The sequence below is a fragment of the Mobula birostris genome, chromosome 10 (assembly GCF_030028105.1).
Source record: "Mobula birostris isolate sMobBir1 chromosome 10, sMobBir1.hap1, whole genome shotgun sequence".
Classification (NCBI taxonomy): Eukaryota; Metazoa; Chordata; class Chondrichthyes; order Myliobatiformes; family Myliobatidae; genus Mobula; species Mobula birostris.
Genome location: NC_092379.1, coordinates 110,826,857 through 110,843,834, shown reverse-complemented (window position 1 = coordinate 110,843,834; position 16,978 = coordinate 110,826,857). Strand labels below are relative to the sequence as shown.

At 40.2% G+C, this 16,978-nt stretch overlaps 1 protein-coding gene and 1 pseudogene across 1 annotated transcript in view; both read right to left on the bottom strand.

The window, feature by feature from the left end:
• Positions 1-16,978, bottom strand: part of LOC140204573 (rho guanine nucleotide exchange factor 9) — a 247,829-nt gene that overhangs the window by 209,167 nt on the left and 21,684 nt on the right. The window lies entirely within an intron of this gene.
• On the bottom strand, positions 15,889-16,951 carry LOC140203733 (RNA-binding protein 25 pseudogene; annotated as a pseudogene).

Sequence of the window (16,978 nt, the reverse complement as noted above, 5' to 3'; positions counted from 1 at the left end):
TTTGGATAGGTACATGGATGGTAGGGGTATGGAGGACTATAGGACCATTGGAGGTCGTAGGCAGTTTGAGTGGTTTGGCCCAGACTAGATGGGCCAAAGGACCTGTTTCTGTGCTGTATTTTTCTTTGATTCTATGATCTGTATCTGGGTCAGTAAATCATTCATAAAATATAAAATTGCTTTGTCATGTGGTGGCAAAGGGACCTGATGCAGTGGACCAATCTAGAATGGATGCTGGGTCAAAGGATTCACAAGGTATGTAAAGATAGAAAGTAAGGTGATTATATGATCTTTTTCCATATATACTGTAGAAACAGCAGAGAACATGTAGTCCATTGTGATTTATTATAGAGACCAGAAAAGTTTCAGGGAGTATTGGTAACAGAAATGATCTAGGCAGTTAACTAACAAATGTTACCTGTGAAATATATTTTGCTTCTCAAGGGTGCTTGTGCTGTTGCTGCCACCAGTTCCTGGATTCCCAAGTGACATCTTTGAGTTATTTCTCAACACTGTTGGTACAACGATTCAATGCACTTGTATCTTTATGTTGCAAAGTTATGCAACATGCACCAGACAATAAAGCTATGAATTATAAACCAAATTATCTGAGGATCTCATGATTGACTGTCTGGGCATGAAGCAAAGATATTGTGGCAGCTGCCACGGTAACCTGTATCCAACTACAGAAGGGCAACATTTGCTCAGTGAATACTAATGATTTGGACAACTTGGGGGATCCTAGCATTCAAAATAGACAGTTTCTGTTCTATTACTGCTTTTTCATCCAGCTTCAGTGACAAAAACTTACCACTTATTTTGCCCTGTCTTTTCCTACAGAAGGATGTAATTGAAGGTAAAGCTGCTTACAAAGCCATGAGGTTAGAGTCACTTTCATGAATCTGGGCCTCTGAAGCTTTTCTACTGCCAAAATGAATGGAGTTGGATCTTACAATAACTTGTTCACTTGTCATCTGCCCTTGGGCCAGGTTGCTCTATCCCAGGGTGGCCTGGGCGTATTGTTTGATGCTCCCTGCTGCTCTGTGAAGCCCGCTATAAAGAAGAGGATTTCTATCGGTGGCTGTCTCTCAGTCTCCTGGATGGCTTTGACAGCAAGTGAAACACCAGCCCAAGGCGCACCAGCTTTCAAAACTCTCATTGATATTGAGTGTTTATGTATGTCTAAAAATACCCCGCACCTTCAGTTCCTTGTGATGTCATTTTATGGTTGAAGAAGCTGCAGTAACAAAGTACTTGTGAAGGACAATTATGTGCAAGATTTATTACTGTTATTGAGTGCTTGTAGTTCCGTAGATTCATTTGAGAGTTGAAATTTTCTTTTTATAGATCAGCACTGCAGTTTTAGTTAAGTTGGTTATATGCTATATGCAATCAGCTTCTGAAAGAAAACAGTCATTGGGAAGATGTTGCCATAATTACTGCATGTTCTCAATCCTATTGGTAACAACATCCAAGGGCTGGATAAAGCACTTCTATGGCTGATGTCTAGAGTCCAACTGCAATTACTCCTCAGCCTAATACATGAATCACCAAGGGATTACAGGGCACTATTTTTTTCTTTCCCAAAAATGGTTTTGAAAGACTATTTACGTGAGACTTAAAATGACAGGAAACACATTGAGAAGACTCCAGGCTCCCCAGCTAACTCAAATTATAAACATAAGATATGTTGTTCCAGTGAAACAGGAAGGCTCCAGCGTCAGCCCTGGTCTGAACTATTAGTTGATGTCAACTGGGACAGTGATAAAGGTATTAAAATTGAATTTGTTAAAAAACAATCAGATTTACGACCTATTGATCTTTATACATGGAGGCTTTCTATGTTTGTCTATAGTAACAGGGCCATGCTTGGTTGTGATGTGATTGTGATTGAATAGTTAGCCAATGTTCACTGTCTGGGTGCATCCACAAGAATGTTAATGGGCCTTTTGGACAACATACTGGAGGGCAGTAGACACTCATGGAATTGTACTCAACCATGACTCCCAGCGAAGAGGGGAGGAACTTAAAAACAAATGGTTTCCTTCCAACATTATTTTCCTCTTCAGTAGGATGTTGTCAGTGAGGCTGCAGGCAGGTTAAAGATATTTGGATGGCTTGGTGTTGACAACATGACGTGCTGTTTGGCTGCTATTAAGGGTTCTGCTCAAATTGCAGCTCAGTTCTAATGAAAATATTTGTCTATTTATTTAGAGATACAGAACAATAACAGTCCCCTCCGGCCCAATGTTCCATGCCATTCAATTACATTCATGTGACTAATTAGCCTACCAACCTTTTTGTCTTTGGAATGGGGGGGAGGGTGTGCGGGTGAGGGTTAAAATTTGTTTCTCTAAATTGCACAAATGGAAATTTGGCACTTTAAATTCATGCTGCAACCTGCCCTTTTCACATATTGAGGATTTCAGATGCACCCTAGCAACTAAAAAAGCTTTCAATGTTGCGGGTTGTAATAACACATGGAATGCCAACAGCAATAATGAAGGACATTGAAACTGATAGTGATTTCTTTTCTCCATGCTTGTGTCATGTGTGACACCAAGCAGAGCTACCGGACGGATGATGCTAATGAGGGAGATAACGGAAAACAATGGAGAAACATTCAAAATCCTAATGAGAGAGAAGGAAGAGATTAACGAGAAAGAAACACAATTCAGATATTTACAGACCGGTTGCTTTGAACCTGAACTGTCTGAATTTTGATGGACAGGTGATACCCCAGCGGGGGGATAAAAAGAGCAGGTTTGCTAAGGCACGAGACACGCCACGAGACTCTGGAAAGAGCAGTGTGCCCCCACAAGTTGGTGAGAGTGTGGAGGAGCGGTTCGCGGGAACCGATCAGAGGCTCACAGGGTGTAAAGGTACGATTGGTGGGAACCTGGGGTGTGTGTCCGCCCTTGCCTGGGTGCCGGGTTCACCGTGGAAGAACGATTGTATCCAGAATGGGGTCACAGTCGGTGACCCCAGCGGGATTAGAAGACATCAAAATATCTGCCTGAAACCAACTGTGAAAACATCAAAAGGTCTGCCTGAAACCAACTGCATCTCTCTCTCTCTCTCTCTCTCTCTCTCTCCCCAACGGTACGACAACAGCGATTACTGCGAACTGCACTAAACTGAACTGAACTCTGCTTCACTTAAGACTGATCATTTTACCCCTAGACTGCGATAGAGCTTGATTGATTCCTACTACCCTATTTCTGTGTATATGTGTGTATTATCATTGCTAACCTGTTACATTTATATCCTTGCGATTAGTGTACTGTATTACTTATTTCTTTAATAAAACTTTATTAGTTCCTAGTAATCACAGACTCCAGCGAGCCTTCCATTTCTGCTGGTTTGGCAACCTATTTATGGGGTACGTAACATAAGTGGGGATCTCGTCTGGGATTTTGAACGCCAAAAATTTGGGACTGGGTAAACTGATTGCATTAAAATTCCTGTACGTAAAAAAAGAGGGCAAACAGCAGAAATGGAGATTGCGGGATTTCTAAAGGCGCCAACCTTGGAGGCATTAGAGGATGCCAGGAAATCAGAATTGGCGGCTGTTGCAAAACGGTTGAATCTTTTTAAGGGGAAGCCAACAATGAGGAGAGCGGAGATGCACAGAGCTGTCGTTGAACATTATGTATCTAAAGGTGTGTTTCCCCACGGGGAGTTGGAGGTGGTGTCTATGAGCAAACCTGGTGGAGAAACAGTGCAGCTGCAGATGGAAAAATTAAGACTCGAGCACGAGTTCCGAGTCAAGCAGCTAGAACGAGCGTTCCATTTCTGCTGGTTTGGCAACCCAGTTACGGGGTACATAACACTTGAAATCAATTTGAATCTCAATATCCATTTCAGCCATGATTTGTCTTACTTGGAGATAGAAGCCAGTACCATTCTCCCTTATCCTCAGTCAGGTTGGATTAAAATATTGTAAAGATCACTAATTTCTCTGTCTTGTTCAATTTGGGATTGAAATTTCAGATCAATTTCTCTCCCACTCCCCGCTCGTTACCGAGGAAATACACCAGATTAGATGACTATATATCTATATTTGCTCAAGGCAAAGGCATCCTCTGAAAATAAGGCTCCTATCCTGCAGTGTTTGACAGCAGAGCAGCATCTGTCCTATAGCCCTCAGAGTCCTGGAGCCTCTGCACTCCTGTGACAATTTCGAGCAGAGTCCCTGAGGTGCCAACAGTAAAGGTAGAGATCACAAAGCGATGGTTCAAAGTTCAAAGTAAATATATTATCAAAGTATGTATACACTCAGAGGCTATTTTATGAGGTGCAGGAGTGGAACCCAGTGTGGTTTTCTGCTGCAGTAACCCATCCACTTCAAGGTTCGACACGTTGTGTATTCGGAGATGCTCTTCTGCATTATTGTAACCTTTGCTTTACTATTGCCGCCTTGTCAGTTTGAACCAGTCTGGCCATTCTCCTCTGACCTCTCTCACTAGCAAGGCATTTTCACCCACAGAACTCCTGCTCACTGGAGGCTTTTAATTTTTTGCGCCATTCTCTGTAAACTCTGTGCATGAAAATACCAGGAGGTCAGCAGTTTCTGAGATAATTAAACCACTCTCGTCCAGCATCAGCGACCATCCCACAGTCAAGGTCACTTATATCATACTCCTTGTTTGGTCTGGACAACAACTGACCCTCTTGACTATGTCTGTATACTTTTATGCATTAAGTTGCTGCCACATGATTGGCTCATTAGATAATTGCATTAACAAGCAGGTATACCTAATAAAGTGGCCTCTGAATGTAGGTTATCACATACTACCTTGAGATTCATTTTACTGCAAGCATATACAGGAGAAAAAGAAATACAATAGAACGTTATGAAAAACAATACATAACAAAGACTGACAAGCAACCAATATGTAAAAGAAGACAAAATGTGCAAATCAAAAATAATGCTGAGAACATGAGTTGTAAAGAGTTGTTGAAAGTGAGTCTGTAGGTTATTGAATCAGTTCAGTGCAGCACTGATTGAAGTTAACCATGCTGGTTCGGGAGCCTGATGGTTGAAGGGTCATAACAGAATGGATGTGGAGGTTTTGGAGAGTGTGGAGAAGAGGTTCACCAGGATATTGCCTGAATTAGAAATGTATAAAATTATTTACAGGCATAGTGAGAGTTTTTTTCCCAGGGTGAAAATGTGAAATGCTGGATGGCATAGCTTTAAGATGAGAGAGGAAATGTTTATAGGAATTTTACAAGACAAACACTTTACACAGGGAATGGTATATGCCTGGAATGCACTGCCAAGGAAGGTGAAGGAAGTAAGTACAACAACAACATTTAAGAGGCTTTTAGGCAAATGAACAGGCAGCAAATGGAGGGGGATAGGTCTAAAACATGACGTCATGGTCAACACAGACATTGTGGGCCAAAGAATCTGTTCTTGCATGACCGAGGTGTATTTTCTTCTGAAACGTATCACTAAACCTAGCTCCATAAAAGAAATGTTGATGCCTGACTTTTGATCTTTTCAATTCCACTGTCAAGGATATTACAGATGGACAGATCAAAATAAGAATCAGTGGCACATTCCGAAGGGTGATATGTGGAGGATACAAGCCCCAAAATTGAAGTGTCAAACAGAATGGGGGAAATTAGAGAACCTGCTAGAGTAAGGAATCAAAAACTGAGTGGGAAGATTTGGCACACTATGCATAGACTTCACTTTCGCAGAATCTAGGCCATGTCACCTTCCATGTTGCTTTAAAAAAAGAACTAATAGAGAAATAGGTAGCATTGTCTTGAAAACAATCCAAACGTTTTATTACTGCTAGATGCAACTGCAGAAAAATCCATGAAGGAATGGATCCACTTGATGAAAACAACTAAAATTGAAATGAGTGGGTTGGAAAAATTGTTCATCGGTGAGATGCATTATCCGTATGGTTATGAGTCATCATTATAGACGCACTCTGCATTCACAAGAGGCTACTCCTACAGATTTAATTTTCACTGCTAGACAATGCAGTGTATGTGACACTGCCCAGGAAAATACACCTAAGGTGGCATGCTAATACTGTAAATGCATATTTTAAGACCAATTAAAAAAAACATTTGTAAAAATAAAATAATAAAAATGATTATCCACTTAAAAGAAGCACAAGAGGTACTGCAGATGCTGGGAATCTTGAGCAACACACACAGAATGCTAAAGGAATTCAACAGGTCAGGCAGCATACGTGGAAGGGAATAAACAGTCAATGTTTCCGTCTGAGGGTTCATCTATTTATATATTACAAACAACACACACAAAATACTGGAGGAACTCAGCAGACCAGGCAACATCTATGGAAAAGAGAATAGTTGATGTTTCCGGCTGAGGCCCTTCATCAGGTCTCAGCCTGAAACGTCAAGTATACACTTTTCCACAGATGCTGCCTGGCCTGCTGAGTTCCTCCAGCGTTTTGTGTACGTTGCTTAACCATATATTGTAACTTCTACTCAATGCAGGCATGGGAATTCAAGAATGCAGTATCTATCACTTTTTCAGACGCAGTGAAGCTGCTGGTGTTTCGCAGGTCATTCCGCCTTGCTTGGTTGGGTTTGATACATTGGCCCATGTTACTCCATTGTGCAGCAAGATTTTGTGAAGTGCTATGGTTCCCCTAACTTCTGATTTTAAAAGAAAAATGGTAATTTTTTTCGTATTTTGAGAATGAGCTGATATTATGAAATCAATGAAGATATCTGCTTATCATGTAAAAACATATGCCCAGAACTCTCTCCAGGCAGGCAGAGAAACAATGATAGTAAGATTATAGGCCGGTTACTGGCCCCTCACCTCATCCAGATTCACCATCCTGGATCTCACCAAGCCTGTGTTTGCTTTGCCTGCATGCAGAGGGCCAGTCTCACTGACCTGAAACATCCCAGAATGGTTTAAGCAACAAAAGGATATCTGGGACTTCAGTAATGAGGCTCAAATGTTGCTGAAAAGTTTTGAAAATTTGTAAAGCCTTATCCCCAATGTGGCCAGCTGTAAAATTGTCAATTACAGACATCCCACCCTGCAAAAACTCATTTCAGGGAGGTAGCATCATCAATTTGCAGGAGACTCCCGGAATTTCCGGGAGAGATGGGATGTCTGCAATAGAGTAGCTCCTTTGCAGCTAGCCACCTAGTTTAAATAACGTTAGCTATGCTAATAAACGAATGACACCTGTTAAACTCACCTCAACATGTCTTGTACAGTCATTTGGGCAATAGAAAAGTCACTGTTGCAAACAGTGCCGTGAGCAACACTGTCATTATTTTTGACCCTTATTAGGTAGGGGTACACTTTAGTGTAGTCTGGGGTGATGTACATATTATATTTTCTTTTTTTGGAATACTCTCCCATGGCGAGCGCTCTCTCTCTCACTCACTCCCTCGCGCTGTCTCTCTCTCACTCGCTCTCTTGCGCTCTTGCTCGCTCTCTCTCACTCCCTCACGCTCTCTCTCTCTCTCACTCACTCCCTCTTGCTCCCTCTCTCACTCGCTCCCTCGCGCTCTCTCGCTCGCTCCCTCGCGCACTTGCTTTCGCTCTTTGTCTTGCTCTCTCTCTCTCTCTCTCTCTCTCTCTCTCTCTCTCTCTCGCACACAGGCTCGCTCTCGCTCTCTCTCTCTCTCTCGTGCACGCGCTGTCTCGCTCGCTCTCAAAAAAATTGATTTCCGGGACAGTGTATATAAATTGCGGGCATCAGGGAGCCACTATTAATATGCGGGAGACTCCCGGAACTTCTGGGAGAGGTGGGATGTCTGCAATTATGTACATGTTATAGTTATGGTAACTGTTAATTACACACAATGCCATTGGCAGAGCAGACTTGATGGGCCAAATGGCCTAATTCTGCTCCTATTCCTTATGGTCTCATGTTTCAATATTTTTCTAAATATCTCGGGATTCAAAAACTATTGTGATTAAAAAATAATTAAAGACAAAAAATCTGAACATAATAACATTAAACTATGCACAAAATAATTACAATAACGTAACTGACTCTCCATTTTACCTTTCAATCTGCTCTACTGTTAACTATAAAAATTAACTTTCAGATCCCACTCCAAGTCTGGCATTGGGAAGGAGCTAAGATGCAGAAGTTTGGGGAATCCCAGCAATGCCAATGCGCTGGAACTCAAGAGATCTTATTGTTTCTCGTACAATACCACTGGACCCTGAGGTGTGTCAAGCCAAAATAATTCTCCCTCTGCTTGCAGAACGGCTAAATATGTAGAAGATAGTGTTTGCATTTGGAAATCAGATACGGTGATGCCAAGCTGCAGAATGAGCCAGCAATCAACCAATACTGGCAAGATTCACCCTTCCAAATCTGTCAATCCCATGTTTTTGGCAGCACCAGCCAGACACTGGTGACTCTGGCAATAGGCAACACCCACTAAGTAGTTCAGATTTTGCAGGCCTAACATTCTGTGGATACTAGACTCAAGCATAAACCGAACGCAGTTATAGAACAAAATACCACTGTTGTCTTCTTTCACCTATTGTGTGCTCCTGTGTATTAAATACAAATGAAAAATTAAGAGATTTTATACATTTCACAGTGAGTGTGATAAGGATAAAAAAGAGCAAAACAAAAACCAGCTAAAGCTGCAACACTCACAAAATATTTACTATTTTTAAAGTCCAGGAACATATTCCCTAAAAGCTTCCCTGATATCACAGACAGTAACAGATGTAAATGAAGTTGCTTTCTGCATGTGCTACTGTTGCCGAGGTTTCCAGACAATCCATGTTCTATTAGAAACAACAATTAAATTCCTGCTAGTTATGGTACCTCTGAAACACAAGTCACACTTATTCAAACAGTTAAACAGCTATTTGCATTGTACAAAAAACAAATATGTTCATCCTTGCGGGCCCCTGAATTTTGATAAAAATGGCACATTGAAGATATGAATAAAAACAGCTGTAATCTTATATCGATTTATTACAGACATTCCTGTACCTAGTGCCACTTTATCAACGTACAATCAATGTGTATAAGCTATCATATGTATCCATATTTATTATGTTTTTATTGTGTTCTTTATCTTAATGTGTTTTTTTTTGCACTGCATTGAATCCGGAGTAACAATTATTTTGTTCTCCTTTACCCTTGTGTACAGAAAATGACATTAAGCAATCTTGAATCTTGAATCTTAAAAGAGCAAACTGGCAATCTGTTACATTTGGAATTGATGTAATTGGTAACCAGAAGTAGCCTAACCAGTGGAGTAGAAATGCCCACCAGGAATCCAAGCAATATATGAATGTGTCACCATGGAAAACCCCACTTCAAACAACATTAAAGAAAGAATCTCAGAAATCAGTCATGTAACACTTTTTAGAACCTCGGGATGTAAAAACAATTTGTATCAATGAAGTGCTTTGAAGTACGATCTCTTTTAATAAAGTACACAGGAAGACAATGAGCAGGTAATCCTTTTATTTGTGTTTATTATAGAGATGTGGGCACGTGGCCAAATGGTTCAGGCATTGGATTAGCAACCTGAAGGTCATGAGTTTGAGCCTCAGCCAAGGCCACATGCTGTGTCCTTGAGCAAGGCACTTAATCACACATTGCTCTGCAAGGACACCGGTGCCAAGCTGTATAGGTCCTAATGCCCTTTCCTTGGACAACATTGGTGTCATGGAGAGGGGAGACTTGTAGCATGGGCAACTGCTGGTCTTCCATACAGCCTTGCCCAGGCCTGCGCCCTGGAGAGTGAAGACTTTCCAGGCGCAGGCGCAGATCCATGGTCTCGCAAGACTAACAGATGCCTTATTATTATAGAGATAATGTTTGACTAGGACACCAGGGTAGGAATACTTTACTACACTTTAAATCAGAATCAGAATCAGGTTTAGTATCACCGGCATATGTCGTGAAATTTGTTAACTTAGCGGCAGCAGTTAAGTGCAATACATGATAAATATAGGGAAAAAACTGAATCACAGTAAGAATATATTAAATAGTTGAATTAAAATGAGTAGTGCAAACACAGAAATAAAACAAAAGTAGTGAGGTAGTGTTCATGCTTCAATGTCCATTTAGAAATCGGATGGCAGAGGGGAAGAAGCTGTCCCTGAACTGTTGAGGGTGTGCCTTCAGGCTTCTGTACCTCCTTCCTGATGGTAACAATGAGAAGAGGGCATGTCCTGGGTGGTGGGGGTCCTTAATAATGGACACCGCCTTTCTGAGGCACTGCTCCTTGAGAATGACTTGGATAATACAGGGCTAGTACCCATGTTGGAGCTGACTAATTTTACATCTCGCTGCAGCTTACTTTGATCCTGTGCAGCAACCCTCCCGCCCAACCCCACCACATCAGATGGTGATACAGCTAGCCAGAATGCTCTCAACAGTACATCTGTAGAAGTTTTCCAGTATTTTAGGTGATAAACCAGAACTCCTCAAATTCTTAATGAAATATAGCCGCTGTCTTGCCTTCTTTATAACTGCATCAATATGTTGAAACCAAGATAGATCCTCAGAGATATTGACACTCAGGTCCTGAAATGGTGTCGCTCCACTTCTGATCCCGCTATGAGGATTGGTATGTGTTCCCTCATTTTACTCTTCCTGAAGTCTACATTCAGCTCTCTAGTCTTACTGATGTTGAGTGCAATGTTATTGCTGCGACACCATTCTGATATATCTCTCTCCTGTACGACCTTTCATCACCATCTGAGATTCTGCCAACAATGGTTGTATCACCAGCAAATTTATAGATAGCATTTGAGCTATGCTTAGCCACACAATCATGGGTGTAGGGAGAGTAGAGCAATGGGCTAAGTACATATCCCTGAGGTGCACCAGTGTTGATCGTCAGCAAGGTGGAGATGTTATTACCAATCTGCACAGATTGCGGTCTTCTGGTTAGGAAGTTGAGAATCTACTTGCACAGGGATACACAGAGGCCCAGGCTCTGTAACTTTTCGATCAGGACTGTAGGAATGATAGTGTTAAACACTGAGCTATAGTCAATGAGCAGCATCCTGACACAGGTATTTGTATTGTCCAGGTGATCCAAGGCCGCATGGAGAGCCAATGAGATCGTGTCCATTGTAGACCTATTGTGGCAATAGGCAAATTGCAGCGGCTACGGCAGAAGTTAATTCTAGCCATGACCAATGTCTCAAAGCATTTCATCACTGTAGATATGAGTGTCATCACAGGACAAATCTTTCTCTGTTCTTGATAATGTATCATTGACACAAAACATTTCTCTCACCACAGATGGTCATGTATGTGCTGGATACTTTTTAGCATTTTTTGTTTTATTCCTACTCAAAGCCACTTCTGTTAATCCCATTACAATCGTCAGATGAGGAGAAGCAGCAGCTCAGGTCCAGAGGAACAGCAACTCATATTTTGACTAGGCATGTTACAATCTGCAGGATTTAGTTTTGACTTTTTCCATAGAAGTGACCATATCTTTGTTTCAATTTGTTTTGTTTCAGTTTATGTCTGTATCATTTTGTTACAAAGTTCCAAATAAATTTATTATCAAAGTACATATATGTCACTATATACAACCCTGAGATTTAGTTTCTTTGTGGCATATTCAATAAATCCATAATAGAAATAATAACCAAAATAGAATTAATGAAAGATTGTACCAATTGGATATTCAACCAGAGTGTAAGAGACAACAAACTGTGCAAATACAAAAATAAAGAAATATTAATAATAAATAAATAAGCAAGAAATATCGAGAACATGAGATGAAAAATCCTTGAAAGTGAGTCCATAGGTTGTAGGAACATTTCAATGATGGGCCAAGTGAAGTTGAGTGACGCCAACTGCTGGCGTTTAAAGTAATTGTTACTTTCACAACTTTTTTCTGCACCCTATCACTCTGCTATCCACTTTCCACTCTCTGCAATGTAATCATACTTATCTCCTCACATTGCCAGCTCTATGACCCAAAACATTGACTCTGTTTCTCTCCTTACTGCCCAAACTGCTTCCAGAACTTTTGTTAGATTGAGGTTCTGTTATTCAGAGTTTCTAGAATGGTTGGTATATCATCAATACTTATCTCCAACCTCTCCAGCTGCTTTTACAACAGTGGTACACAAGAATACAACAAAGAAAGTAGGAGTAGGAGTGGCCATCTCCTCAAGCTTGCTCCACCATACTATCTCAAGGCCAATCTGCCGCATCCATCAACACCTGTTCTGAACCAGTTCCACATAGCCCACAATTTTACAATCTTTCAAAAATATTTACTTCAAATTTCAAAAAAATAAAACACTTATTTACTTCTTCTTTAAATATATTTAGTAATCGAGACTCTATACACAGAGATGCATCACCCTATGAGAGAAGAAATGGCAGTTGTATATATCTCCTTCCTTATATTTTGTAATCAAGTCCCCTTCTTTGAGCCTCTCCCACTTGGGAGAACACCTCCACATATGCCTTGTCATGCTCCTTTAGGACCTTACATACTCTTCCGTACTTTTTATTTCAACTTCAAAGAATACAGGGCTAATTCTTTTTGCCTTACATGAAAGGACAACACCCTCATCCCAGTACGTGAGCCCAGTGAGTTTCTTCTGGACTGTCTCCAGTGCCAGTATATCCTGTTGTACATAGTATTTATTATAAATTACTACAATTGCACATTTCACATTTAGACCAAGACGTAACGTAAAGATTTTTACTCCTCATGTATATAAAGGATGTAAGTAATAAAGTCAATTCAATTCAATTCCGGAACAGCTTTTTCCCCTCTGCCACCAGATTTCTGAAAGGTCCATGACAAATGAATTATTTTGTTCTCTTTTTGCACTACTTCTTTATTTGTTTGTATTTCTTACTGTAACTTATTGAATATTTTATCTATTGCAGTGCACTGCTGCCACAAGACAACAAACTTCACAACATTGATAATATACCTTATTCTGATTCTGACACCAAGCATGTTTCGGTTTTCTTCATGGAGGTTCCCTGTTCATGAATTGGAACCCAGTCTTTCAACCACGTGTTAACTTTTGGAACACAGAGCCACAAGGGAGACTTCAATAACCTTATTTTTCTTTTGCCAATTTGCATGTCTATCAGGGAATTACCCAAAGATTATTATATTTGTGAGTCAGTTTTGCTTAGAGCTATATCATCACTCAGCAAAACTTTTTCCTTCTAAGTATGAGCCTAATAGTGGACCAAAACAATTTGGTTATCCCCTTCTTACTCCTCTTTCCAGCTCAGAATGCTTAAGAGAATAGTGTCTATTCCCTTAATTAAAATTACTTCAGCCTGATAAAATAATCTTTTCTCTTTAGTAGTTTCCTAACACAGTCTTTATTGATCAGAAGATTATTCTTATTTCACCTAGTTTTCTTATCTAATAACTTCCAGGTAATATATGGAAGAGTTTGCTCATGATGCAAAGACAGGTAGCATTACAGTCAGTGTAGATGGAAACACATTAAAAAAATTGACTTACTAAGAAGCAAAACTGTAACAAGTGAAATTTGATGTAGGTCATTAAAATGATATGAACATGCACAGACAATCATGCTGCTGGCATTTATTAGTAGATTTTATGAGAATAAGTGGACTGAAGTTGGTCCAGAAATTTCTGCCAGCTAAAAATTCCCTGACCCAAGGTTTGGGTTACGGGAGGGAGAGAAATTTATAGTTAAAAAGTAACCAAAACCACATCCTTGGAGCAAGATTTCTGTTCTTTTTTTTTTCTGCACACATTACCTGTCCTGCTTGGTGTTTCCAATATCTTCTGGTTTTATTTTGAGAAGGAAAGTAGCACAGAAGGTATTTCACTTCCAGATAGTTTTGACCTCTTCTTTTTTAATCTATCCTTTCCATTTAATGAATGGACATTAAATCTGGCTAGGTCCATGTTGGTAAGCGTTTCTTGACTACATTTTCCAGAGTAAGTGCTGGGGAGTTGTTGTAGTATTATCTGTCCTAAATGTGATAGCACATGTGCAGATAGCTCCCAGCAGTTTTGCACTAGGTATGACGCTATGGTCAAACAAATCCTTAATGAAATCACACTTAAGTATTTGTAGCAGTCTTGGGTGCCAAATCTTAGAAGCCTTACAGTGACTTTGAGGATATGCACTGCAGATATACAGTACCAGAATGATTACCTTGGCTCATAGGATAGATTATACAATTAAGACTTGTTTTCCTTGAAATTTTGAATGCTTTGAGATAACTGAAATTTTCATGGTTCGAAAGGAAACTGATAAGGCTGATAGTCAAGTGCAACAAATTACAGCAACAAGCTATTAACCATTTTGTTCCTGGACCAAAATCTCACCAAATAAAAAATATGGGCAGAATAGCTCCTGATTTGATTAGTCTTTTCTGTTCTTTCGGTGTTTCTAACTTCTGCATAACATAGTTTAATCATCTTGGTTTCTGATTAGAACCTATGAAAATATAAGCAGGAATAGGACCCTTGACCATCAGTTCTGCCCCATCACTCAATATGATCATGGCTAATCTGCCCCAAGTCTCTGACAATAAAAGTGAATATGCCATTTGCCTTCCTGCTGCGCCTGCCTTCTAACTTTCTGTGATTTGTACTTATATTCCTCTGCTACACTTAACTACAACTTTTTGCCATTTAGATAATAGTCTGCCTTTACACTGTTCCTATCAAAGTAAATAACTTCACACATTTCCTTATGAAATTCCATTCCAATTCCAAGTTTTCACCCACTCACTCCACCTGTCCATATACAGTTGCAGAATCGAAGTATCCTCAATGCCACATGCTCACCCAGCTATTTTCGTGACATTGGCAAACTTGAATATCTTACACTTTGCAACCTCTTCCAGTAAAAAAATATAATTGAAAAATAGTTGAGTGCCAAGAACTAATCCTTGGGGCATATCACCAATTACATCCCTTTAGCCTGAAAAAGACCCATTTATTCTGACTCTTTGCCTCCTATACTATTATCAGTCTTCAGTTCATGCTAACTCACTTCCCCAAATACCATAGGTTCTTGTGTATTGCCCTTAATGAGCACTCTGTTGGAAAGTGAATATTGTCATCACATAAGGACAGGCTTTATTCAGTTACATAACCAACCTCCCCCAACATCAGACCCCCCCCCCCAAACAATCACAATGTCATTCCTCCGCCACAAACCAGCACATTCTGCCCTCCAAATCCATCAACAAGACCCAGATTTTTAAATGTGATAGAATTAATAGGGAATATAAATTGCCAAATACGGGTGGCTCGGAGCTGTTGGAGATGTCATGTGAGATCTGGCTCACATTCTACTTCTGGTACAAATAGTAACCTGGATTTTGTAGGGAATTGTAGGCAGTTTAATGAAATGCTGGCAAATTTATCATTCCTAACAATGTGAGCATAGACATGCAAGTCGCAAAGCTCCTGATGACTTTACATTAGGGAGCTGAGCAGCAGAGCATGAAGTTACAGTGATCCCCCAATGCTTGCAAGTAGGGATTTACTAGAAAAATATCTGCAACATGTAGATCTACTGAAAGAACAGGTTGCTATTCTTTTCAGAGGCAGGGAAGAGACCAAAACAAGTTAATTCATAGAGTTCTGTATTATTTTATTTTATTGAAATTATTTTCATTTGCCTTCCTAACCTCTTGCTGCCCTTGCCTTCTAACTTTCTGTGTCTAGGAATACCTAGATCCTTCTGTGCTTCACCGATCTACAACCTTTTTTTCCATTTAGATAATAGTCTGCCTTTACACATGTAAATAACTTCACACTTTTCCACATTAAATTCCATTCCAAATTCCGTTCTTATTCCTCTTTATTTTTAAGTACTTTGCTTGTTTAAATTCTTTTGTAATTTTTAGACTTCTGAGACATGTGGCTGTGAAACAATCTCAGTTCTCAGCTCCTCCGTGGTGGTTGAAGGAGTTGATTCTGAGACTGCAGGAAGTGGTTCTGGCATCTCTGGACACCTTTCTTCTCCTTTTCTCAGCTTTTCTCTTTGGATCTACTTCAATCTTTGCTTCTTTCCTGCTCCTGGCTTTTTTCTCTCTCTCTATCCTGCTCTTGATCGCTTTCTCGGTCACGCACCCTTTCCCTATCCTTGGTTCTCACACAATCCCTATCATGGTCCTGATCCTGCTCCTGCTCCTGCTCATGCTCTCCTTGTCGCCCTTTTTCTTTCTCGTGTTCCTTCTCTCTTTCATGCATTTCTCTTTCTTGCTTGCATCCTTTCTCTCTATCTTTTCACTCCTTTACAACTTCTTGGATTTCTTTTTCTTACCTTCCTTTATCTTCTTCTACTTTCTTGTGAGTATCCCTGAATTTGTTACTTTCTCGAAAAATCAGGTCTCGTTTATCCTCTTCCATTTCCATAGCGTTTATGTCTTCCTCCTCTTTCTTTTCCTTTTTCTTCTTTCTAGGATGTGTATCGTGAACTTGGGAAGGTGCATTTAGTTCATAGAGGTATTCTCTTAATAATCCTTGTGTTGCTCCCTTTACAATCTGATCTCTCCTCTTGCTTTCCTCATCCACAACATCATCTGATGAATCCTCTGTTTTTGTAGCTCCATTGACTCCTTTCTTTTTGACCTTCCATTCATCCAGCTGGGCTTTGGTCTTTGCAAGCAGATTTTTGTCTCTTGCTTGAAGTTCATGCAATAACCTTAAAGAATGCAGAGTAGATTCTGGTTCTTTCTACTCACAAAAGCTGAATGCTTACAACTTTCCCGAAGCTTACAACCAGTTATTTCACAAGTAACTACCTGATTAACATATCAGAAGCTTTCTCAGATGTATTGCCTACAAAAACTGTTGTAGTTGGACCATTGCTTTCGTCACTTCCATGACTCCTCTTAGCAGCATGGTCCTTCCTTGTTCCAATGTGCTTTCCATCCAGAGGCACAGAGGTTGACACCAACACCTGTTTGGCCTCTTTTGGGCAACCATTCATGGAGTACAGCATTGGACAATTCCAACACCATCCAGTACC